General features: G+C 38.8%; 1 protein-coding gene across 1 annotated transcript in view; it reads left to right on the top strand.

Annotated features, from left to right (window-relative positions):
• Positions 1 to 407: 407 nt before the first annotated feature.
• The window catches only part of FAM167A (family with sequence similarity 167 member A), a 57,766-nt gene continuing 31,761 nt past the window's right edge, over positions 408 to 26,412 (top strand). The window contains exon 1 of the mRNA XM_074209506.1: positions 408 to 721. The gene's annotated coding sequence lies outside the window, so the exon portion shown is untranslated. The remainder of the gene's footprint in view (positions 722 to 26,412) is intronic.

Raw genomic sequence — 26,412 nt, 5'->3', positions numbered from 1 at the left:
ATGGTTTTGTGTGTACATGCATGTATTCCATATATATGTATTTTAGTGTGGCTATATCATGTGTAAGCATGCATATGGGGGTTTTTTGGATTTGAATTGATTCAGAGTTCAGCAAATGAATATTTTTCGTTGAAGTTCATGGTTCAGTTCAAGTCCCTTTCGAGAGCGCAGAACGAGAAGGTTTCTAGGACCCAGCCAGTTTGGTCTTCTTTAGGCTCTTCAGAGTGATTACAGGGTGGGAGGTAGGATTCTGGGCTTAGTGGTATGTATGAATGAGAGGGAGAGAGAAAATCTGAACTGAAAAGACTTGTGGTAGAATAGCTCTGCCGTCGCCAGGCAACTGACCTGACGCAACCAAAAAAAAAAAAGTCCCTAAAAAAAAAAGAATAGCACCGCGAATTCACAGGAGCATGAGAGGAAAAAGGGAGGGAGCGAGAGGGAGAGGCAGCTACTGAGACAGTAACCAAGAGGCAAGGAAGCAAGTCAGACCACACCACAAATAACAAGTTGGGTGTGTGAAGGAAGAAGACAGAAAATATGCCTCTGGAATATTAAACGGGACAGTCTCATCTGTGTGTGTGTGTGTGTGTGTGTGTGTGTGTGTGTGTGTGTGTGTGTGTGTGCATGCACTCTGATGCATGGATGTGTGCAGGAGACAGAGGAGCAGGACCCGAGACTTCTGCTGCCACTAGGATTTGAAGAACCTTGATCCCTCCTTGGGGTGAGTTTCCCTGTCTGAACATCCTCTTCAGTCAGGTTCCATTTGAAAGAGTTTGGGGACAGAGATTTATCAGGACACTGAACAAAGCTATGGCAAATATTCTTGTGGGAAAAATGTTTTGACATGGGAGAGGATTGCCGGAGACGTATGGGATTGGGTATTTTTTTGTTATTTGTTTTGCTGTTTGTCTTGGTTTTCTCAGCTTCTCATGAATCAGTAATTGCAACTCAGTTGGAAGGGGGGAGGGGAAAGAACAATAGCAACCCCCTATCCGAAAGTATCTTCCAGTTGTCTCTCACAGACCTATATATGATTAGATCAACACAGCAGACAGACACACATTTATAATTACACACCAAACCACGTGCCCATAGGAGAGTGGGGTCAGGGGATGGTGGCTCAACCCCTTTTGTTGACATCATTTAACATCTGAGGGGAATCCCAGGGGATAAAAAGGCTAGATGGTATGGTAGTTAGGGATGGACAGCTATACTATAATGTCATGCATTTTTCCCTAGTTCTATTCTCAGATTCATGGCAGGGTACTTAATCCATATGTATCCCAGGCACAAGGAAATGAAAGTACCCAGTTTCTGTTAGTGATTCCCCCAAACAACAGTCCAGAGTCCAGGGATCAAAGGTCCAAAGCTGATGGAATCTATTCAGCAGAAATGCCTAAGAGCATATTGCAAGGTCAATAATTCAAGTTTTTATGCCTATAGGTGCTTTAAGACTAAGACAAAGTGAGAAACACTCCACCCCAAAGGAACTGAGACCTTTCTTTGCTGTCCTAAGTACTGGAATTTCCTAGGTTTAGTGGGTTTCTTTAAAAGCCTCAAAATTACTGTTGCTTCTTTTTTAGTTGTTGTTGTTGTTGTGAATGATGCTTAGACATAAGTTTGTGGCTTTGAGTATCTTCTGGATTTATTAGCACAGTGTCTGGCACATAATAAACCTTGGTTGTTGAATGATTGTACAAGGCAGCTTTACTCTCAGTTGCTGGTAAACACATCTTCCTCCTTTCTTGACTCCAGACCTCAAACAGGGTCTCCCAAACCAAGTTTCTCCATAAACTCCTAGTGAGCTCCTGGGTAAATATAACACCCTCTCTCCCAGTGTTTGCCTTGGAAAGTGCCCTGTCAGCAAGAACTTATTCCAGATCCTAATGATTAAAGGAGGCAAGGATGAGCTGGCTTGGAGGGACAGTTTCCCCTTTGATCTGTTGAAGCCCATCCCTACCAACCCCTCAGTCTTAAGCCAAAAATATGGAGAAGGCTGAACAAACACATTGGAGAAGTTATGGGATTCGGATCTGTGGCTTCTGCTGCTGGTATTTTTTTTTTCAAACTCCAACAATGCCAACAACAAAAACGTTCTCAGAGAGAAATCCTGACTGAGTTTCCTGTTCCTGGTCCTGTGTTTTGAATTCCTCCTCACTCAGCACCTAAGGGGTAACTTCTTTCCATTCTCCATTTTCTCTCCTTGGATCCCATAGAGTGAGAAGAGTCAACTTTTGATTGAACTTGGATCTTTCTCCTCAGGAACTTAAAATACTTTGGAGTAGAAAAAAATGTGACTGAAACTAGCTCACTTGAAGGGCCGAGATTAATCTTTCCCCATTTTAGTCTCCTGTCCTCCTCTTCTACCACCAAATACATCCACAACCTACAAATTCCATTAACATTAGCGTCCTTGCTCCATTCTCTATCCATTTCCCAGTTACATTTGTCATTTTAACCTACAAGCAATTATGGTAAATGATTTGCCCACAAGGAGATTTTTAGCAGCCTGACCTCCTCCTAAAGAGTGCCATCATAATAAAATGATAGTGCTTATCATTGTCTTTCCTGTATCAGTGGACAGGAGTCTTTGTAGGGGGGATCTCATAGTCAATTAACATTTGACTGACTGTATAGGTATTTCCTACATATCTAATGAAAAACTCACTTTGAGTCTGTCTGTGCATCAATTCAGTTTTCTTTGCCAAGTCATACTTCTTTTCCTTTAGCAATGACTGCTTTTGTGTTAGAGCTGGGGGCTGGGAGTCAAAAGGGAAAGAGTTGGTAATTTAGGTGGGTCAATTCCAAAAGGGAAGTGGCATGAATGAAAGGTCATGAAGGGGATGATTTCATATATAAACATAAATAAATACATATCATCTATCTCTATCTATCTCTATCTATCCATTTATCTGTTTATCTATCTATCTATGTGTCTGGGATGTGGAGTAATAATGCTGATGCTATCCTTTAAACTCCTCTTCAGTTTTTAGTCACTAGCCTACCTCTTTTTTCAGACCAGACAGCTCATTGCTATAACTTTTATTGTGACTTTTTCACATGTAACTCACTATTAGTTATATCCCAGTGTGGTCTTGCCTGGCTCTGTTTATTGGGTCTGTTTTTTTACAGGGCACATTTCTCTGCTGATGGGTAACAATCTCCACTACTCCACTCCAACTTTTGACTCAGCTGGAATCTTCAGCCAGGGCACATCTAGAATCCTTCAAAACCCTTTATTCCAGTACCAGAAAAGCCTTATTTTCTGTTGCCTTCCCTCAGTCTTAGCTTTGAAACCTGCCATCTCCTGACAAGCAGGACTCCAACTCTAGGCACCAATTGCTTTTTCCTCTGAATGACTCTCCTTGTTTTTCAACTCTCAGATTCTCCTGCACAGTGAAACCCACCAAGAAAATCCATTCCCCAGAGCAAGTTAATTATCTCTGCCATTTGAGTTATGAATGTGGCCACAAATTCCAAAAGGGCTTTTTGTCTCATACCTACAGCAAATGTGGCTACTTCTTACTGGATTCATCACAATTTTTTGCCATCCTCCCTGCCCTCTTTTTCCTTTTAAACTCTTAGTTCAGTATATCTATCTGAAATTCTGATGGAATAATGGACTAACCATCCAACCTTCATGTCACAATCTGGACAAATATTTATTTCTCATTGTATTTGTTCTTCTTTTATCTCCTTGGTTAAGTGTCAGATTGATAATGACTTTAGATTGGTTAAGAATCTCATTGAGGTTGTCCAATGATAATCTGGAACTTAATACAATGAATAAAATGTCATCAGCAAGCAAGAACATTTGGAGTACTCTCTGTGTAGGAGATCTTAACTTGGAGTCAATAAACTTAATTTTTAAAAATATATATTTTGATAATTATATTTCAATATAAATGGGGCTCCTATACAAACCTTTGTATTTTATTTTATTTAATTAAAACAGTGTTCTGAGAAAGGTTCTATAGGCTTTACCAGGCTACCACTGCCAAAGGGGTTCATCCCACACAGACACACACACACACACACACACACACACACACACACACACACACACACACAGACATACAGACAGACTCTCTAAAAGAAGAATTCTTCTTCTATTAGGACTCTGCACAATCATTCTCCATGGTTGAGGCAAGCACCTTTGGCAATCCTATTTGCTCCAATTGCCAACACCAATGGGTAAACAATTATATCTCTGTGGTTGCATATATCAATGAATACTATATGATCATAATATATGCATATGCCACATCTTGTTAGGGCAGAGCCTAAAAGGTTACATTTTGATCTCCTGGACCCACTGCTTTTTAAAAATAAACAACAAATAATAACCAAGCAAGCTACTGTATAACTTCTATCCTCTTCAATCAGTTGTACCAAAATGTGCTCTACTATAGATAGTCATCTGCCATGATCTCCCTGTCTTTATTTGCCTTAAAGGATCATCTCAACACACCTGTAGATGAGGACAATTTCATAAAGATTTTCTAGAGATAAAAAGTAGACCAATAGACATGTTAGTAATTTGACTATAACAAAAAAATTCTATCAATGACTTTTCTGTTCCCCCCATTCTTTTGGAATTTTCTTCTCTTTGAGATAACTTATAAATGGATCCCTGAATGCCTCCAGTATGGACTTCTTGTGTAATGTTATTATTCAATCAAGATACTGGAGTGGCTTGCCATTTCTTTCTTTTAATTCATTTTACAAATGAATAAACTGACCAAAGAGGATTAAGTGATTTGCTCAGGATCACATGGCTAGTTCAATGTCTGAGGTCAGATTTGAATGCAAGAAGATGATTCTTCCTGACTTCAGTCCTGGAACCCTATCCTCTGAGCCGTGTAGCAGCCTTTCCTGTGATATATGAATGCTTAAAGCTTGATTTCATATGAAGTTCCATATCAAACTTGAATATATATATATATATATAAACATTTTGTAAACTGAAAAACCTTATATAAATTTAAGCTTTTTAATTTAAATCTCAGAATTAAAAATAACTTCACAGATGCTATTTTGTCCCACTTTCACATGATCTTCAACCAGATCAATCAATAACAAATAAATATCTATTAAGAACTTACTATATATCAGGCACCAGGTTAATCTCTGGAGACACAACTACCAAAAAAGAAAGATCAGTCCTATCCTAAAGAAACATAATCTGGGAGGGGAATACAACTTAAAAAAAGGAACTTGGGGGCATGATGGCAAAAACTCCAAAAAGTTCAGCCAACTTTTAGAATGGAAATTCTGAGAGGAGTTCTCTACCCTCCATCCAGAAAGTTTCCATGAGCAGAGGGAGGATGAGGTATGAGTTCCAGGACCATGATGGAGAAGTCAAAAGGAGTGGCATATGAAAGAATAATTAAGTAACTTAATATGTGCCAACCATTGTACTAAGCATTTTCAGTTGGATCTGACTCGTTGTGACCCTATTCGGGATTTTCTTGGCAAAGATATTGGAGTGATTTGTCATTTCCTTCTCTAGCTCATTTTATAGATGAGGAAACTGAGGCAAACAGGATTTAAATATTTTGTTTAAGGTCACACAATCAAATTTGAACTCAGGAAGAGGAGTCTTCCTAATTCCAGATGGTGCACTCTATCCACTGTGCACCTAGCTGCCCAGGCAGCTGGCCCTGAAGTCAAGAGGATCCAAGTTCAAGTCTGGCCTCAGACACTTGTGTGACCCTGGGCAAGTCACTTAACCTTGATTGCCTCACATCCCAGGACATCTCCAGTCAGCCTGATTCATATCTGGCTACTGGACCCAGATGGCTCTGGAGGAAAAAGCACAGCACCTCCTCACTCAAATCCAGTTCAAGTGCTTGTCATAGCATCACTTTCCTGATGTCATAGTCTTCTTTGAGAACAAAGGACAGACAACATAACAATTGCCCAGAATACTGCCCAGAATACAAATACAAAAAGTCAAAGACAATCACTTCCCTCAAAGAATTTATTCTAATAAGGAAAACAATGAAAAATTGGGAAATAGTAGCTAAAGTGGCCACAGTTTGGAAAGTTATGAGAATGTTGAGTAGATCCATAAGAGAATCAATTAATATAACATCAGTAGTAATCAGGATTATTTTGATTATGTTTCCAGAATTGGAAAGAGGATTGTATCAGGTGGGGAGGAGGAATGAGGATTGAGGGTTTCAATGTGTTGCAATAGGCAGAAATTCTAGATAAATAAAGGGTTCTAAATCCCCAGCAAATAGTCATCTAGTTTTCACTTAAAGACTCACTCTAATGGCAGTCCATTTTTTCTTATATTTATATTTTAGTTTTTAGGTGATATTTCCTTACACTGATCTGAAATCTTTCTCTCTATATACTATCTAGTCACTGCTCCTAGTTCTGCTTCCTGAGACCAAAATAAACATCTTTTATCTCCCTTCCTTGTGACAAATCTTCAACAAATACCATGTTCTCCACATAAATCTTTTTCTTCTGGCTAGACATCTGTTTCTTCATTTGATCCTCCTATGCTGCGGGCCTGAGATCCCTTGCATCTTAACTCCTTTTGGATACTCTCCATTGATGCTCATCTTCTCCAATGTGATTGGACAGCTCCACAGTAAAATAAACCATAGATAAAATAAAGCCCTTCTTGACCTGTGATCAAGGCACTTATTGCATTAAGACAGCCTGTTAATTCAGACCAAAAACTATAGTAAGAATTGTAATAGCCAGCAGAGACACAAACCGCAGGTCTCCTGACATGTGTGGCTTAAACAGCCACCTTGTTTCCTCCCAATCCTCCACCCCAGGCTTGGGTCTTTATAAGTCTGATTTTTCCCCTTGACACTCTCACCAATTTTATGTGGGAAGTAGAAACTAGCAGTCAATTCTCCCCCATAGAACCATCAGTCTCTTAAACATAATAGGAAGAATATTGCACAGTAACTCCCTGTGCTTTTTAGGAAAGTGGTGACCATGATTAATGGTTTAGCAAAACAGGATTGAATTAGTAGGTGAACAATCTCTGACACCCACATAGTTTTTCTTATATTAAATGGAGTTGTGAGTCAGGATTTTTGAAACCTCTACTTGTGTCTGCTCAGTTTCCAACACCAACAGTGTGAAAGAGAAAAAGTCAGGGAGGACCCTCAATGTCTTCAAACCAAGAAGTCTTCCAGCTCCCTCTGGCTTTGAGCTAGACTCTTCACCTCATCTCTCCTCTTTCCCTTCACCTTCCACTGCAACTTTTGTCCTGTATCTCTTAGTGTCATAAATCAACTAGCCCACCTCAATTTCATCTTTCCAATGAGAATTCAGATTGTGGGCTGCATCAATACCCACTTTTTGAGAAAACATAACTAAAATTTCAGTGCTGCATATAAACCAGAATTCATTCTCCACAAATACACAGACTACTGTTTTATAAATAGGTTGATCCATGGGTCAAGCAACCTGCCCCAATTCAGGAAAAATTTCAAGGGCTATTTCATATTATTTAATCTGTTAAAGTTTTTATTGATGCCTTTTTTATTAACTTTATTTACCAACATATTCCTCCTCCCTTTCCTTCATGGAGAGCAATCCCTTATAACAAAAGTTTTTAAAAGAAAGAGAAAAACCAAAAAATTAATAAAAATCAATTCATTTGACTAACTATATATTCCATATTCCTCATCCATAGCTTCTAATCTTTGCAACAAAAAGGAGGGTGAGAGATTTTCTTAACTCTGGGGATATAATTACTCTGGGTTTTGTTGTTGTTATTCTTTTCATTTACTTTGTTGTGTTTATTGTATATATTGTTTTCTTGATTCTACATTTTTATTTTTGTATCAGTTAATATAAATTCTTCATGCTTCTCTGAACTTTTCACATTTGTCATTTCTTTATAGCACAGTAATATTTATTACTTCCCTTCATTTAGTTTAAGGTACTTTTAATTAAAAAAACCTTTCCAGTTAGAAAATACTTGGAAAAATGGAGATTCACAATGCCATATAGGATGATAAATAAATTAAATAAATAGAACTATTACATAATTTTTAGGGGACATCAGAGTTTTTGAACTCAGATTTTATTAGTAGAAAGGTAAAGAAAAGTGAGCCAATTCCTACTTTAGTAGAGTCTTTTGTTGTTTGTTTTAATACTTTGCATTCCTATTCAGCACCAATAAGTTAAATTGTTCTGAAAAAATTTTATGTGTTGAGAACACATGAGCCTTATATGCAGATATACTGCCTTTATATAAATTGGGCAGCTTCCACAGGGAGAAAGGAAAAAGAAGGCCTATAAAATACTGTGGCTGATGTTATGAATGTATCACCTCTGGAAATAGAACATAGTATAAGTTATAATTCAATTTGTGAGAAGAGATGACATTTTAGAGTTAACTGTTCTGTTCTACTTAGCCCTGAATTAAGAAAGACCTTGGTTCCTAGCTCTGACACTTACTAGTAGTGTTATTTCAGGCAAGCTTTTTCGCACCTTATTTCCTTAGCTGTGAAATGAAAATAATAACACCACCTTCCATGATCGTGCTAGCACTGTGGAATAGTTGAAAGACAATTGGATTTGGAGTCCAGAGACTTGAGTTTAAGGCTTTGCCCTGCCACTTATCTAGCTATCTGACCTTAGACAAATCATCTTAACCTCACAAGGCTAAAGTTTCCTGATTTATAAAAGGAAGAAGTTAATCTAAATGAATAAAATAAATTATTTATGTGCCAACCACAATATGCTAGGGATACACAGAAATACAAAATGAAAAATATGTGTTTTCTTTTGGGAATCTTGTCAGCAACCCTGGATTCAATTATTATCTCTATGAAAATGATTCTTAGAGCTATTTGTCTAGTCCTAAACTCTCTAATGAACTCCAGTCTCACATCTCCAATTGCCTCTTGGACAAAGTGGATGTCTGATAGACAATTAAACTCAACAAGTCCATACTAAACACACTGGCTTTCTCCTCAAGGCCTTCCCCCTCTTTGGAACTTCCCTATTACTCTCCAGGGTACCATCATTCTCCCAGTCATCAAGGCTTTCAACCTAGGTATTGCCTCCTCATTGTCTTTCTCCACCATATTCAATCTGTTGCTAATTCTACCTTCATACCAGCTTTCATGTGTGCCCCTTTTTCTCCTCTTGACCCTATCACCACCTTGTTACAGACCCCCATCTCATGTTTGCACTACATTCATGCCTGGATTTCTCTTTCTCTTGGCTTCCCTCAGGAATCAGTTTAAGTTCCACCTTCTGCAAGAAACCTTTTCTAGTCCTCTTTAATCTTTGATATTATCACCAATTCATCTTGTTTATATCCTGTTTGTACATGGCAGGGGGAGGGAGGCTTCTTATTTATTATTATTTATTTCTTTTCCCCCCCAATTACATGCAATGATAGTTTTCTACATGCATCCTTTTACAAGCTTTTGAATTCCAGATTTTTCTACCACCCTCCCTTCCCTCCTCCCTTCCCACAGCAGTGAATAATCTTGTATAGGTTGTAATGTACATAGGTTGTTTGGGGTTTTTTTTTTTGGTATGTTTTCAACCTATTAAAATGTAAGCTCCTCAAGAGCCAAGACAGTTGTTTGCCTTTCTTTGTACGCTTAGTCCTTAGCCCATTGTTCAGAACATAGTACATAGTGTGTATTTAATGAATGCTTGTTGACTATATAAAATTCCTTGACTCAAGGAGCTTACATTCTACTAGCATGAGATAACAATGGAGCCAGGATGGCATAGTTTTGGCAAGTTACAGGAATGGTTAGTTAATTAGGTATTGGAGTAACACAGCCTTGCCAAGTTCAGTGATAATACTGATTCAATTAGAGATATAGAAATGAAAATGGAAGATGGTAGTAAAGGGATGAAAGATATAGCAAGGGGACTAATGAGAGGGCTAGGAATTAAAATGAACTATACCTCAATATAGTGGACAACTGAGGCAACCAGTAATCAAGAATCATTCCCCAGCATCAGAGATGCAGATATGAAAGAATTAAGCTCACCAGGGCTTGGTTTCTGGTTGGGTGACTTGATAGCTTGGAAAATTGTTGCAAATTGAAATGGTCCTTAAGGCTCCTTCCAGTTCTGCCATTTTTTGATATGTAAAAGTGCTTTGTAGCCATAAATAACTTGTAATGTAAGCCCTTCTTATTTCTTTGTTCAGTTGAGTTTATTTGACAAAGCAATAAAGTTGGGATTTCATCCTTCCAGGCTTAACTCAAGCCCACTCATTTCTGATTCTCTCACATATAGAATGGTAGAATGCCTATAAACTTTCTTCCCCATGGCTAAATGACTTTTTCTACAATAATCTCTCCTAGAAAATTGGCACTATGCCAGGGACTGCTCCTCAGGTTATTGATGATCTTCATTCCCCCCTGCCATGCTGGCCAGGACAAGCAGCTGCTCTCAGGAATTGGCAGCTATAAAGGAGACATAGTTTTTCCGTTTCCCAGGAAGCTTCCTACTTTCCCCATAGTTGCCCTGAACTCACCCCTTTCCCTTTGTCAAGTCAGTTAATGAGATCTATTGCCCCCACCCCAATGAACAATGACTCTCTTTCCCACTCTCCACTATTACCCCACCCTCCCCAAAGAATAGCACATTTCTTTCCAACTTCTTTTAACTGGAAAAAGACTAGAAAAGGGCTAACTGTACACAGCCTTATTGCTATAAATATTCTTGATAAAGCCAGAGCTTTGTAAGTCTGCTTCCAAGCAGCTGGGAATAGTATCCCATCAATTATTCAGCCTTTACAGAGCATTTTGTTTTTGCAAAGGACTTAACAAGCCTTTCAAAAAGAGTTCTTTCCTTACAGACTCCAGGAAAGTAAATCAATATAGTTCCTCCCATTTTCCAGGTGAGGAGATGGAGAAAGAGTTATGAATTTGGGTACTATCATTCCTCCAGAAAGTTCAGATTCCTTTCCCTGGGAGGCCTTTTGTGAGTTTCTCTCTCTCTCTCTCTCTCTCTCTCTCTCTCTCTCTCTCTCTCTCGCACTCTCTCTCTCTCTCTCTTCTCTCCTCTCTCTCTCTCTCTCTCTCTCTCTCTCTCCTCTCCTCTCTCTCTCTCTCTCTCTCTCTCTCTCTCTCTCTCTCTCTCTCTCCTCTCTCTCTCTCTGTGTGTGTGTGTGTGTGTGTATGTGTGTGTGTGTGCATGTACCTGCTTCATCATCTGTAAAATGATAGCCTGTACAGCTAGCCTTGCCTTTTCCTCTCACTGAATCACATAATGTAAGCATTGGAAGGACATTGGAAGAACCCGTTTAGTTCAAATGCCTCATTTTATTGGTGGAAAAATGGAAGACCCGTTGAGAGGAAGTGATTTGTCCCACGGTCCCACAGCTAGTAATCAGCAGAACAGAGATTATTAGCACCATAAGACTGAAAGGACATTAGAAACATCTGATCCAACCTGTTCATGTTACAGATGAGAAAACCAAGACCCAGAAGGGGTTTCTAGGCCTCTCATAGCAATAAATTACAGAGGTCACTTTCTAAGCTTTTTCACATTGTACCCTGATCCCTCCCCCAGCTCTTTCTACTACTATACAGTACCATCCTTCTAGACAACTAGGTGACATATTGAACTGAGTGCGAGTGGAATCAAGAAGACTCATCTTCTTGAGTTCAAATCCGACCTGAGACACTTACTAGTTGTGTGATCCTCAGCAAGTCATTTTAACCCTGTTTGTCTCAGTTTCCTCATCTCTAAAATGAGTTGGAAAAGGAAATGATAAAACATTCCAGTATCTTTGCCAAGAAAACCCCAAATGAGGTCACAGAGTCAAACCCAAATAAAACAGCTCAATAACAACAACACTATCCTTCACATATAGGATATGCTATAAGGATTATCAGGAAATATTTTAGGGAGAGGAGAAGAGTTTCCTCAAAGGAAGGTACTCTAAAAATGAAAGGAATTAAAAAGGTAGGTTTGAATCTAAGAAAATGGAACAGTAGAAACAACGTTAGTTTTGGAGTCAAAGGATCTGGGTTCAAATCAATATTCTCCCATTTACTATTTGTGTGTCCTTGGGAAGCCATTTACCTCTTTGTGTCTCAGGTTTTTTTCATCTGTAAAATGAGAGGATTAGACTAGTTGATCTCTGAGGCCCCTTGTAGCACTAAAATCTATGATCCTGTGATCCCACATATATCAAGGCCTGTTGCTTTTTGTCTCTAAATTACTTTGCCATCTCCCTGAGCAGCTCTGAAAGTGAATATCATGCTGGAATGCGATATTTCCTGAGTTCCTGATCATGTTAATCAGTAATATTCTTTGAAGTTACATTGAAGGCTGAGCAATATCCTGGGTATTATGGGAAATACAAAAAAACAAAAGACATTTCTGATGCCCTCCAGGGCCTTGGAATCTCTTGGAAAATATTACATCCGACACTCACAGTGTTTAAACTCTGGAGCTTCAGTAATAGGGAAAGCCCGTTTTTGTAGGTTTGGGGTTGGGGTGGGGAAGAAAGAACTCTTGAAAGTGGCTAAATTCTGATCCACAAATTTCAGGTTTTATATGGCTTCGATGTCCATAGTAGAAGGGAAAGAAGGAAAGGTGGAATATAAGAAATATATAGTACCTTGAATATATTCTGGCAAATGCTGCTCCTAACATTTCATTGGATGTTCTGGCATAAATTGTCTCAAAGCATGAAACCCACCCCTGCTACCCCCAAACATTGAAATCACCACTCAACAATTCCACCTCCTGAAAGTAATTCACAAAATTAAAGAAGTAATGTTTTATTGGAAGATCTAAAACAAACACCATAACTATAACCTGAATCAGAACTCTTGGAAAAGATATTCTTCAAAAGCCACCAGACTGATCTTGCTCCAAATAAGATAGTAGATATTTAATTCTCATTTTACAAATGGGGAAACTGAGGCAAAGTGATTTATGTGACCCCACACACATACCTCTTAAGTATCATAGATAGAATTTGAATCCAGGACTTCCTAATATTTAGTTCTGATGCTCTATCCACTATTCAGCACAGCCTCTGGGATACCCCTCCCGGCAAACCTCCAGTCTCATAAAATTGGTCTAGGGAACAAGCTCCTGCCACTCTCTATCTCAGAAAGTTGCCACCTTTTTGAGAATCAGCTATGGTAAGACCAAACTTGATGTCATTTCATCTGCTACCATTAAAGAATATCCCTTGTCTGAGAGACCAGTTTTCAGAAGCTAACAAAGTACCCAATTTCTCACTAATTATTTCTCTTAAATATTAAAGGATTTTTTTAAAGGTAATTGAGTACTTCTGTAATTAGAACAAGGCGTTAGCAGTCTTTGCCCTTTCCTAACCACACCTAAGGTGGAGAAGGTGAGTAAGAGGGAGAGTGGATGCTTTTTCCAATCAAGCTTCCATTTCCTCAGATGACACTACTTTGTGGTATGTTTGTGGTATGCTATGTTTGTGGAGTGCATGATCCTAACACTAGTTATAGAATAAGATTGTGAATACATGAATATCTACATCAGGAAGTAAATAACCTGGCTAAAGGTCACAACCTAGGTGTGGCTAATAATGAACCATAAAGTAATAGCATCTTAGATCAGGAGGAGCCTTGGAGATCATTTTCAACTGAGAAAACAGATTCAGAGAGAAGAAAGTTAACCTACGATCACACAGCAAGTTAGTGGCAGAGCAGGGACTCAATTCCAGATTCAGGGACCTTTTCATTATCCCACATTTTTATGAAAGTTCATAATTTATGAAGCATTTGCCATATATTATCTTTTATTATAGTTATTTATGTACATATTTTATCTCTTCTTCTAGGTTATGAATTCCTTGAAGGCAAGGACTATGTATTATTTTCCCCGTCAACCCCAACACCTAACACATAACCTCAAACATAACATTTTAAGATTATAAGACTGTTGATACCCTCTAATCAAGTCCTCATTTTACAGATGAAGAAACTGAGATTCAAGCAGAAGTGATTAGTTCAAATTTACATAGGTAGCAAGTGATCTTAAGTGCTCTGATTCCAAATCCAGTATACTTTCCCCCCCAATTCAATAAGCATTCATTAACTTCTACCAGTTTGCCAAGCACAAGGTAGTTTCTTGAGATGGAAATGGACATGGTGAGGGCTTTGATTTGTAGGTATTGCAATTTGACTGCTATATACTTAAGGCAAAGGATAGACTGGTGAGGGAAGTCATTAAAGGTCAAAAGACAATTAACATAGGAGGCTCTTGTAGTTTTCCAAGTAGGAGGTTACCAGAACCTTACCTGGGTGTTAACTGGGTTAGTAGAGGAAAGGGAACAGGCGCCAAATATGTTGTAAAGATGGAATCGATAGAACTTGTCAATGACTGAACATGAGTGATAAGGGAGAATAAAGGGTTGAAGAAGACTCCCAGGTTATAAACTTGGATGACTAGAACTATGGGGGTGATTTCAGTAGAAACAGAGAGAAGCTTTTTTTCTTTTGTCTTTGTTTTCCTAGTCTCTTGCATCATGTCTGACTCACAAAGATAATAATAATAATCCTTACAATAACCTGTGAGACAGCCAATACTGTTGTCTGACTCATACTAAACAATTGATTGACTGATTTCTTGGGAGAAGAATACATCTTTCTTAGATTTGTTGAGTTTGAGGTGCCTTTTGGACATCTAGGTAGTTTCCAACAGACAGTGATGCAGAATTGGAATTCACGAAAAAGATGACATCTGGATATGTAGATATGGAGGCATTAGGAATAATATCTGAATCCTTGGAAGTAGATGAGATTACCAAGAAAAAGAAAAGTAGAGTATCCAGGGCAACACTCTGGGGAATACCCACTGCAAAATTAACTTCAGTTTATTTTGAATATATTCTGTTTTTCTTCTCTATTAGACTGTGAGATCTTTGAGAGGAGGGACTATCTTTTTGCTTTTCTTTATATCCTGATTGCTTAGGGTAGCTAGGCAGCACAGCGGTTAAAGAATTTGCCTTGGAGTCAGGAAGATGGGTGTTCAAATCAACCTCAGACACTTGATACTTACTAGCTATATGACCTTGGGCAAGTCACTGAACCCTGATGGCCTCACATCCAGGGTCATCTCCAGTTATCCTGTTTCACATCTGGCCACTGGACCCAGATGACTCTGTAGGACAAAATGAAGCTATTGATTTACACAGCACCCCCTCACTCAAATCAAATTCATGGGCTTGTCATGGCATCACCTCCCTGATGTCATGGTCTTCTTCAAGAATGAAGGACAAGCACCATCATCTTCATCATCATCATCATCCTGATTACTTAGCACAGTACCTATCTGTCAGATAACAAACATTTGAGACATAGTAGGTGCTTTAAAAAAGCTCTGCTTGGATTAATGATCCAGAGAAAGAAACTGAGGAGAGATCAGAGAGATAGGAAAAGAATCAGGAGAGTGCAGTGTCTCATGAAAACCCAGGAAAGTGAGAGTTGTTGACAGTGTCAAATGTTACAGAGGTCAAGAGGTATGAGAAATGAGAAGAGGTCAATGCGTTTATCAGTTAGGAGATCATTAATAACTTTGGAGTGTTTTCAGTTGACTCATAGCATGTCTGAGTTGGAAGGGTCTTTGAAGATTGTCTAGTCCAATGCACTCAAAACTAAGGTTCAAAAAAGATTTGCCCAAGGTCACACATTGCATAAGTGGCTACACCAAGACTAGAACCTATATCTCTTTGAGACAAAGGCCTTTCCCAATATTATACTACCTCCTGTGCAGTATTAAAAATATATGGTTAATTCCCCAATTGACAAGTGGTCAAAGGATATGCAAAGGCAATTTACAGATGAGGAGATCAAAGCAATCCATAGTCATTTGAAAAATTGCTCTAAATAATTACTTATTAGAGAAATACAAATTAAAGCTTCTCTGAAGTACCACTTCACAATTCTCAGACTAGCCAATATGACCAGAAAGGATAATGATCATTGTTGGAAGGGTTGTGGGAAATCTGGGACAGCTATGAACTCTTCCAACCTTTCTGGAGAGAAATTTGGAACTATGCCCAAAGGTCAACAAAAATGTGCATACCCTTTGATCCAGCAATACCTCTACTGGGTCTATACCCTGAAGAGATGATGAAAAAGGGTAAAAACACCACTTGTACAACAATATTCATAGCAGCCCTGTTTGTGGTGGCAAAGAACTGAAATCAAGTAAATGTCCTTCATTTGGCTTAGCAAACTGTGATATATGTATGTCATGAAACACTATTGTTCTATTAGAAACCAGGAGGGATGGGATTTCAGGGAAGCCTGGAGGGATTTGCATGAACTGATGCTGAGTGAGATGAGCAGAACCAGAAAAACACTGTATACCCTAACAGCAACATGGGGGCAATAATCAACCTTGATGGACTTGCTCATTCCATCAGTGCAACAATCAGGGACAATTTGGGGCTGTCTGCAATGGAGAATACCATCTGTATCCAGAGAAAGAACTGTGGAGTGTGAACAAAGACCAAGGACTATTAACTTTAATTTAGGGAAAAAACCTGATATCTTATTGTCCGATCTTGCTATCTCTTATACTTTATGTTTCTTCTTTAAGGATATGATTTCTCTTTCATCACATTCAATTTGGATCTATGTATTCTATGGAAACAATGTAAAGAGTGACACATTGCCTTCTGTGGGGGGGTGAGGGAAGTAAGATTGGGGGGGGAAATTGTAAAACTCAAAATAAACAAAATCTTTTTTAAAAAAGATATGGCTATTAAAAAAGATGAATTCTTCTGAGAGAGTTGGCTCAGGTAGGGATTCATTTTTGAATACGATGAAATTTGACATTTTAGCATGATACAACAGAAAGAGCCCTGAGTTTGGAATCAGAGAACCTCGGTTCAAATCCTGTCTCTGTTCCCTCTGAGACTTTAGACGAGTCCTTTCACTTCTCTGTACCTTTGTTTCCCCACCTGTAAAATGAGTTGGGGGGAGGGGAGAGGAAGGTGCTCTAAATGGTTTCTAAGGCCCCTTCCGGTTCTAAACCTATTATCCTAGAAATGCCTGCCTTCCCTAGCTGGAATGGGTGGGTTAGTAATGATTCTTTAAAAAGAGATCTCAGCTGCTGCTATTGAAAGGAGTATTTTGAATGGAATATCAGCAAAGGTTAGAAATCTTGGAAGTAAGCAATGCCATCAGGACCCATTAGGGGCCTTTTCTCTCATCTCAGGGACCCTCTTCACTGTCTCTAAGCAGGAGCTCACAGGAAGATAAGGCTGGGAAGAATAGCAGCTCAAGGCCAGAGCAGCATGTGTCCCCTACTGCTCCAATTACCATGGCAACCTCTGTCAAGAATTTTTTAAAAATTTATATAACACACCCATAGCTCTTCTCTGCTGGTCCCAGTAGACTCATCCAGGCAATACCAGGAAGTGTGAGACTGATACTTCAGTATTCTTCTAGAGCTTTTCTCATCAGTATCCTCAGCCCCTTTCAGAGATCATTTCAGTTTCCCAGTCCTATTTGAAAAGTAGAAGTGTTGAATTCAGCTAGGAATCACAATTCTGAATCCACAATGGAAGATAAATACAAGGGTTTTAAAGATAAAAAGAAAATGTAACCAAAATCTCAAATCCTGTTTTTAATCAGGATTACCAAGCTTTGCTTCCCCTCACCTATCTGTAAAAGAGGGAGGAAGGAAGGAAGGAAGGAAGGAAGGAAGGAAGGAAGGAAGGAAGGAAGGAAGGAAGGAAGGAAGGAAGGAAGGAAGGAAGAAATTAGACAGTCCCTGTTAAGACCTTGTACTGTATCTCTTTGTTTAAAACTTTCCTTGTTTTTGCTTTTGTCCCAGTCTACTCCCTTTATCTTACAATAGTTCTAACCTTCTTTCTACCTGTATTACAGGTACCACAGAAAACAATGGAGGAGGCAGTACCCAGAATAGAATACAGAAGTTTTTTAATCACCTAGGAGAGACCGGGAAGGACTCCTAGAAGCTGTGAAACCAGGGCTAAGCCCATATAATCTTTCAAAAGCAACTGTTTGATTCTGGAACCTCTCACTACCTCATTAATTGTTTCCTTTTCTCCCCTCATCCATAGGTCTTAGCTGAGACTAGATTTAATAGAGCCTTAATAGTATTGGTGGAACTTTTGAAGAGCAAAAGTCTTCAAGATTCCAAGGATGAATTCCCAATTGTGGAATTTTACTTGGAGAGAACTAGGACCAATAGATAGAAGGAATGAGAATTTTGCTCAAAAGAAGTAAGGAACTCCTAACAACTAGTAAAAATGAAATGTACTATTGTGGTTCTCCAGGGTTGTGTAATTCAGATCAGTTTTTAGAAGTAGATATAAGAAGGAAGAAAAATTAGATCCTTATTGTCAATCCCACTGTAGCTTCCTAAACCTGGAAAATATATTTATCTGCTTTTGGGGAGGGTTTCTAACAGCTAATACATTGTATGGCCATTAACAGTAATTTTTTTCTCAGTCTATGAATTTATAATTTGTGAAAGATATGGAGGGAGGGAGGAAGGGAGGGAGGAAGGAAGGAAGGAAGGAAGGAAGGAAGGAAGGAAGGAAGGAAGGAAGGAAGAAAGGAAGGAAGGAAGGAAGGAAGGAAGGAAGGAAGGAAGGAAGGAAGGAAGGAAGGTGGGTGGGTACAAATAGATACAACCACACAAACTCCTATCCCTTACTTACTTATCTTCCTTATTACGTCTTATTCCAGTTCAAAGGTTTTATAACTTTGTAGAATTGTCCTAATGAATTACCCAAGTTGCAGAAATTCTTTCTTCTCAACATATCCTAGACCACTGAGTAAAATCAAGGCAAGCTCTTTTTCTTAGGCTAGTTTTCTCTATCACAAATTATAAATTCATAGATTTAGAAAAAATTACTGAAAATGGACATATAATTTATTAGCTATTAGAAACCCTCCCAAAAAAGCAGATTAATATATCTTCTAGGTATAGAAGGCTACAGCAGGATTAACAGCAAGGATCTTATTTTTCTTCCTTCTTATATCTACCTCTAACCACTGATTTGAAGAATATTTTTAGAAGAAAGGGATTGAGATTTAAACTCTGTATGAATATTTCCTGAATGAGAATGAAAGAAGCTCTGACCAACTGCTACATCCACCAAAATGTCTTGGTCTCAATTCCAGACCATTCTTTTCACATGCCAATGTTTTCTTACTCTCCAATCTGGACATTCCTTAACTTGCATCTTGTTCTTATCTCTTCCTCTGGTGCTCCCAAACTTAGGCAGAAGACCATTCCTCAAAGATTAATAGACCTCAAAAGATACTGGGTTCTCTTGGATGCCTAAACATACTCTAGTTCCCAGAATTCTCTAAGGAAGGTATACAAAAATCTCCTGGAAAGGTCTTCCAAAGTCTCTGTGATCCTGGGGATCTCATGTGGGTCTTATCAAATGTGCAATGATCTAATTGACATTTAAAGTCTTCTATAACTAACCTGGTCCCTTTTTCTTTTTCTAATCTTCACACATTATTCCCTTCCATAAACTCTACAATCAAACTATACAGTCCTACCTCCTGGTCTTCATGTACAACTCATTCCCCCCTGGAGAGGGGGCTCATCCTATCCCTCTTTAGAAAGTTTTCCCCTTATATCATGTCTTAATTTGCCTCTTTCCAAATTCCTAATTCTGCCTTCTGAAGCCAAACAGAATAAGCCTAAATTTCTTTCCACAGGACTGTCCTTTAAATGCTAGACATGAAAGGGTTAAGGAAAAAAATCCCAAGGGAACTGGGAGTTCTTCCAGATATGGAGGATGATGAGGATAAAAGACACAATGAACCCCCTGGGTCAAATGGTGGCTGGTAATTTATGTAACAGGTAATGTCCTAATAATTGGCCAGGGACCAAAACAAAAGGATGTAAGACAAGGAATACTCCAATAAAAAGGAAGAATGGTTCTGGGAGTATGGGGTTACAATGTTCTTATTGGCAGTACCCACAATGAGCTACTCTTTTGACTCTGAGGGAGAGGAGTAGGGAAGGCAGAAGGGTTTAAACCTGAGAGTGTGACCAGTGTCAACTAGAGCAGACATCTCTTGCCCCTGTGTGAGCAGGGAGACATCTCCAGCAGGAGTTATGTAGATAACAGGCAGGACCTGTAAAGCCCCCTCCATTTGCCACCCCTCTGCTGGCCCTCCCCAGAGCCAAGCCATGCTGAAGTATACAAGAAGGGTCCCTCATTTCCTCCTGGGGAACTTTCTCTTCCATCTCCACCATAGTGAAGTATATCAGTATAACTTGAACTGTATTGTAACCCTAAAACTATATAATCAACCCAGGTGTTCCTATAAGTGGAATGATCACAAGTGATGTAATCATTGTATTGTCCTACATGGTCACAAGTGATGTAATCATTGTATTGTTCTGTATATTCTATTGTCTTGGGAAGATCACCCAAGCCCCAAATCTGATTGTTCTATGATTCACCTTCCCACTTATAATCATGTATAAAATATCTGGCTCTACACCAGCAAGGTGACACTCCAAGAAGTGGAGTTATCCCATGATGTGCAAATCAGTTCCTTACAAAGAAAGCAATTAATAAACCACTACCTACCTTATTACTGGCACTCTGTCTCTGGCCCGCATTGTTTTACCCGATTCCAGATGGCTCAGTAAAAAAACTCCGTTAACACTGGGAATGAGATGCCTTTGCCCCTTGGAAAGGATCCTATGGATGCAGTGCCTCCCTGGGCAGAAAGGTTGTGCTAACAAGGCCTCAGTAGATATAGGGCACATAAAAACATGGTCAAATGGGAAGGAGATGGCAAAATACTTCCAGCTAAAGCATTCCCAAATTAGTAGTGTCCCCCAATACCTCTGAGGCTTTCATTTCAGGATATTGTATGAGACTATTCTATGAGGACACAAGTTGGTCAAAGGTTTCTCTGAAAGGGAAAGAAGCACTGCACTATAAAAAGTGGAAGAAAGTAGAAAGCTACATCATGTTTGACTTCTCTGACCTCCCCAGCTCAGCATCTTAATTCTTTCTGTCTTTCCATTTCTCTAGTCCTAAAAAGGATCAAAACCATTTTCCCCCTTCCCCCATTCTTAGAACCTGAACAGGGATACATGAGATCATGTCTGCAAAGAACTGGGACATTCTAAATTTGCTATGTTCATTTGGGACTTCTGGAGCCACTGGCAGCTCCTAGGGAAGCAGGGCTAGGAGTATGAGGTATCATTCTTCCTTCCTCTGGTAGACATTGTCTGAACCGTAGAAAGTTCTGATGTTGCTTACAATTGTAGCCAGTACTGTCCATGAACTCCTACAGAAGTTCTGAGAAGCAGGCAGGGCTGCTTCATAAAATCCTAAAGTTGAAAAGAACCTTAAAGGATCTAATCTAAACCCTTCCTGATGTAATCTAATAGTTCACACAATATTTTGCCAAGAACTTAATAAATGCTTGCTTAATTGAATTTAATCCTCTCTCTAATATTCCCTTATATGCTTGTCTACCTGCTGCTCGACAACCTCTGAAATGAAAAGTTCATTGCCCCCAGTGGTATCAGGAAGAATTATCTTCATGAGTTCAAAGCTGATCTCAGACACTTACTAGTAGGGTCAACCTGGACAAGTCACTTAACACTGCCTCAATTCATTAACTATAAAATTTGATGGATAAGGAAATGGCAAACCACTCCTGTATCTTGCTCAAGAAAACCTCAAATGGGTTTGTGAAGAGTTAGAAATGATGAAAAGAACTAAACAACAACTAAGTGATATAGCAACATCAGAACTTTCTACGGTTCAGACAATGTCTACCAGAGGAAGGAAGAATGATACCTCATACTCCTAGCCCTGCTTCCCTAGGAGCTGCCAGTGGCTCCAGAAGTCCCAAATGAACATACCAAATTTAGAATGTCCCAGTTCTTTGCAGACATGATCTCATGTATCCCTGTTCAGGTTCTAAGAATGGGGGAAGGGGGAAAATGGTTTTGATCCTTTTTAGGACTAGAGAAATGGAAAGACAGAAAGAATTAAGATGCTGAGCTGGGGAGGTCAGAGAAGTCAAACATGATGTAGCTTTCTACTTTCTTCCACTTTTTATAGTGCAGTGCTTCTTTCCCTTTCAGAGAAACCTTTGACCAACTTGTGTCCTCATAGAATAGTCTCATACAATATCCTGAAATGAAAGCCTCAGAGGTATTGGGGGACACTACTAATTTGGGAATGCTTTAGCTGGAAGTATTTTGCCATCTCCTTCCCATTTGACCATGTTTTTATGTGCCCTATATCTACTGAGGCCCTGTTAGCACAACCTTTCTGCCCAGGGAGGCACTGCATCCATAGGATCCTTTCCAAGGGGCAAAGGCATCTCATTCCCAGTGTTAACGGAGTTTTTTTACTGAGCCATCTGGAATCGGGTAAAACAATGCGGGCCAGAGACAGAGTGCCAGTAATAAGGTAGGTAGTGGTTTATTAATTGCTTTCTTTGTAAGGAACTGATTTGCACATCATGGGATAACTCCACTTCTTGGAGTGTCACCTTGCTGGTGTAGAGCCAGATATTTTATACATGATTATAAGTGGGAAGGTGAATCATAGAACAATCAGATTTGGGGCTTGGGTGATCTTCCCAAGACAATAGAATATACAGAACAATACAATGATTACATCACTTGTGACCATGTAGGACAATACAATGATTACATCACTTGTGATCATTCCACTTATAGGAACACCTGGGTTGATTATATAGTTTTAAGGTTACAATACAGTTCAAGTTATACTGATATACTTCACTATGGTGGAGATGGAAGAGAAAGTTCCCCAGGAGGAAATGAGGGACCCTTCTTGTATACTTCAGCATGGCTCGGCTCTGGGGAGGGCCAGCAGAGGGGTGGCAAATGGAGGGGGCTTTACAGGTCCTGCCTGTTATCTACATAACTCCTGCTGGAGATGTCTCCCTGCTCACACAGGGGCAAGAGATGTCTGCTCTAGTTGACACTGGTCACACTCTCAGGTTTAAACCCTTCTGCCTTCCCTACTCCTCTCCCTCAGAGTCAAAAGAGTAGCTCATTGTGGGTATTGCCAATAAGAACATTGTAACCCCATACTCCCAGAACCATTCTTCCTTTTTATTGGAGTATTCCTTGTCTTACATCCTTTTGTTTTGGTCCCTGGCCAATTATTAGGACATTACCTGTTACATAAATTACCAGCCACCATTTGACCCAGGGGGTTCATTGTGTCTTTTATCCTCATCATCCTCCATATCTGGAAGAACTCCCAGTTCCCTTGGGATTTTTTTCCTTAACCCTTTCATGTCTAGCATTTAAAGGACAGTCCTGTGGAAAGAAATTTAGGCTTATTCTGTTTGGCTTCAGAAGGCAGAATTGGGAATTTGGAAAGAGGCAAATTAAGACATGATATAAGGGAAAACTTTCTAAAGAGGGATGGGATGAGCCCCCTCTCCAGGGGGGAATGAGTTGTACATGAAGACCAGGAGGTAGGACTGTATAGTTTGATTGTAGAGTTTATGGAAGGGAATAATGTGTGAAGATTAGAAAAAGAAAAAGGGACCAGGTTATGGAAGACTATAAATGTCAATTAGATCATTGCCTGGAAGTAATATGAGTAATAGAGTTTATTGAGCAAGATTGAGTAATATGGCTTAGATCTGTGCTATAGGAAAATCCCTTTGGTGGCTAGATGCAGGAGGACTTGGTTTGGAGAGAGACCAAAGGCAAGAAAACTGATTAGATTAGTTCAAAAGTTTAAGAGAGATGTGATGCTGACAGGCTGAAATAAGGTGGTAGTTGTGATAGAAGAGAAGGGAACATATTTGAGAGATCTTGTGAAGGTAGAAATGATAAGATGTGACACCAAACTGGATATATGGGGCAGGCATTATTATCTTCATTATACCAATGAGCAACCAGTCTCAGAGAAATAAAATGATTTGGCTTGGGTACTTGCAGATATGGGGGTTGCTGGGAATTCAATTTACCTATTCCTACTGATTTTAGTTTCAATATTCTCAAGTCCCTTAGTGAGTACTGAAGGTAAATAAAATTACATAAAAGGTAATGGGAAAGGAGAGCTTCATAAAAGAGTAGTTTCTCCTTTCAAAAAGTGAAAACCAGCAAAACAGAAGCCTATAATACTTGTTAACACCAGTGTTCCCTGTCTGGGAAGTGGATTTGACAGTTTCCCAAGTAAACAGATTATGTCTCAAAGTGGCAATGATGTTAGCTGAATGATTTCACTATACCCACCTAAGAGCTGCAAGGTACTTCACTTTATCACAGTGAGGCTGAGAAATGAGACCAGAGCCAGGAGCCAGCCTTGATCTGGAGCCCCACCAAGAAGAGAAGCCAATAGTCAACCAGTCAACAAGTCTTTATTAATTGCCTGCTGTTCCGGGTACTTTACAAAGGAGATAAAAAGAAAGGCAAAACAAATAAGCTCTCATGAGCTTACAGTCTACTGGGTCCCAAGTGTATATGCATGCATTTCAGAGTCATTAGACATTCATACCTGATTGCTGTGAAAAGGCTATTCTCCACCCTACCTCCACCCCCTTAGGAGAAATCATGGGCATTGCTGGGAAGATCATGATCTTATATAGCTAGACTCCTTGCAACACCCCTTTGCCTTCTGATACTTCTTCTTTCTCCTCCTCCTCCACATCCTCCCTCTTTCTATATTACACTTATTTCCCAATATGGCCCCCTTCCCCATCCAGAGAGTTGACCCTTATAACAAAGAATAAAAAAGGAAAAAAAAGGCTTTTCAGCAATAATACAAATGAACAGGTTTTGGGGTTTTGAATCGATGGAATACCATTGTGCTCTAAGAAATAAACAAATGACTTCAAAGAGATATGGAGGGGCAGCTAAGTGGCACAGTGGATAGAACACGGACCCTGGAGTCAGGATGATCTGAGTTCAAATCTGGTCTCAGACATTTAATAATTACCTAGCTGTGTTATCTTGGGCTAATCATTTAACACTATTGCCTTGCAAAAATAATTTTTAAAAAATATATAGAAACTCATAAGAACTGATAAAAGAAGCAAAATCAAAAATGATTTACACTATGACATTAGTATTATAAATTGGATAATTTTGAGGACTTTTATGAACTGATAAGGAATTTAATGAGAAGAACAATTTATGCAATAACAACACTGTGAAAACAAACAACTTTGAAAGTTGTAAGCCCTGTAAATCAGTATAATGACTATGATTGAAGAGGATCAATGATTACATGGTGTTATAGAGAGACAAAATGAGACGTATTTTTGTTACAAGAAATTTTTCTTTTCTTTTTTAATAATAGATTGGGGAATGTGAGGAAGAGGAAAACAAATTTCTGTTCATTAAAATAAAAATAAAGATGTGGGAAATGCTACTATTGCATTTACCTTTAGGTGAAGCCACTATTATTAGCTTTATTTATATTTTGTTACAAGAGATTTCTTATGTAGTAGGAGTAATATGTAAATGTAATGTGGAACTAAAATATTTCAATTAAAATTTGAAAGTTTAAAAAATAAAAACCAAAAAACTTCAATAGCCACTATGTGAACCAAGTCTGACAATATGTGCAATGGTGCACCCCCATAGTTCCCACCTTCGTAATGAAAGGAAAGGGATACATTCTCATCTCTTTTAATGATCAAAGTTTGGTCATTATAACTACAAAGCATTGGTTGTTTTTCAAGATATCACTGAATTCAAATGATAACAGATTCTCTAACTTCACATCTCAGACCAGTGGCTCTTATTTTATCTGGCAGTCTATGAATGTAGCATTTTTTTAATTTTTAAAAATATTTTATTGTTTATTAATTTTTATAACCAGATTCTCATCCTCCTTCCACTTTCTCCCCAATTCATTAAGAAATAAAAAATAGGACTCCTATTATACATATCAAGTCATGGAAAACATCTTTCTTTAGTGGTATAAAAACTATTTTGATAACTGTACTTCAGTTTAAGTGATTTTCTTTTTAATTCGATGTATTTTGTTTTATTTTTAAATACATTTTTTGAGGAGGAACCCATAGGCCTCATTAAAATAAAATTTAAGAATCCTGCCTTAGTCTCTCTTTATACTTTGAGTCCTGAACAAGAGTAAAAATGCCTTATGTTATAGTTAGAAAGATTTAGGTTAGATATAAAAAAGATCTAGTCTGGAAGGTTTACTAAATTCATTTGACAAATATTTATTAAACAACTAATAGGTGAAGAATTCTGGGCCAGTTCCTTGGTGAGGGGGAGCAGGGGGAGGAGATTAAAAAGTTTGGTTATGATCTAGTACCTAACTTTGTGGGGTTAGCAGTCCTGTAACCTGAAACAGGCTACAAGGGAGCATGTAGCAATTTCTGTGCTCAGTCATTTTTCAGTTCAGTTGACTCTTCATGACTCCATTTGAAGTTTTCTTTTTTTTTTTTTATC

This window comes from Macrotis lagotis, chromosome 1, assembly GCF_037893015.1.
Source record: "Macrotis lagotis isolate mMagLag1 chromosome 1, bilby.v1.9.chrom.fasta, whole genome shotgun sequence".
Lineage (NCBI taxonomy): Eukaryota > Metazoa > Chordata > Mammalia > Peramelemorphia > Peramelidae > Macrotis > Macrotis lagotis.
This window is presented reverse-complemented; position numbering and strand designations above follow the sequence as displayed.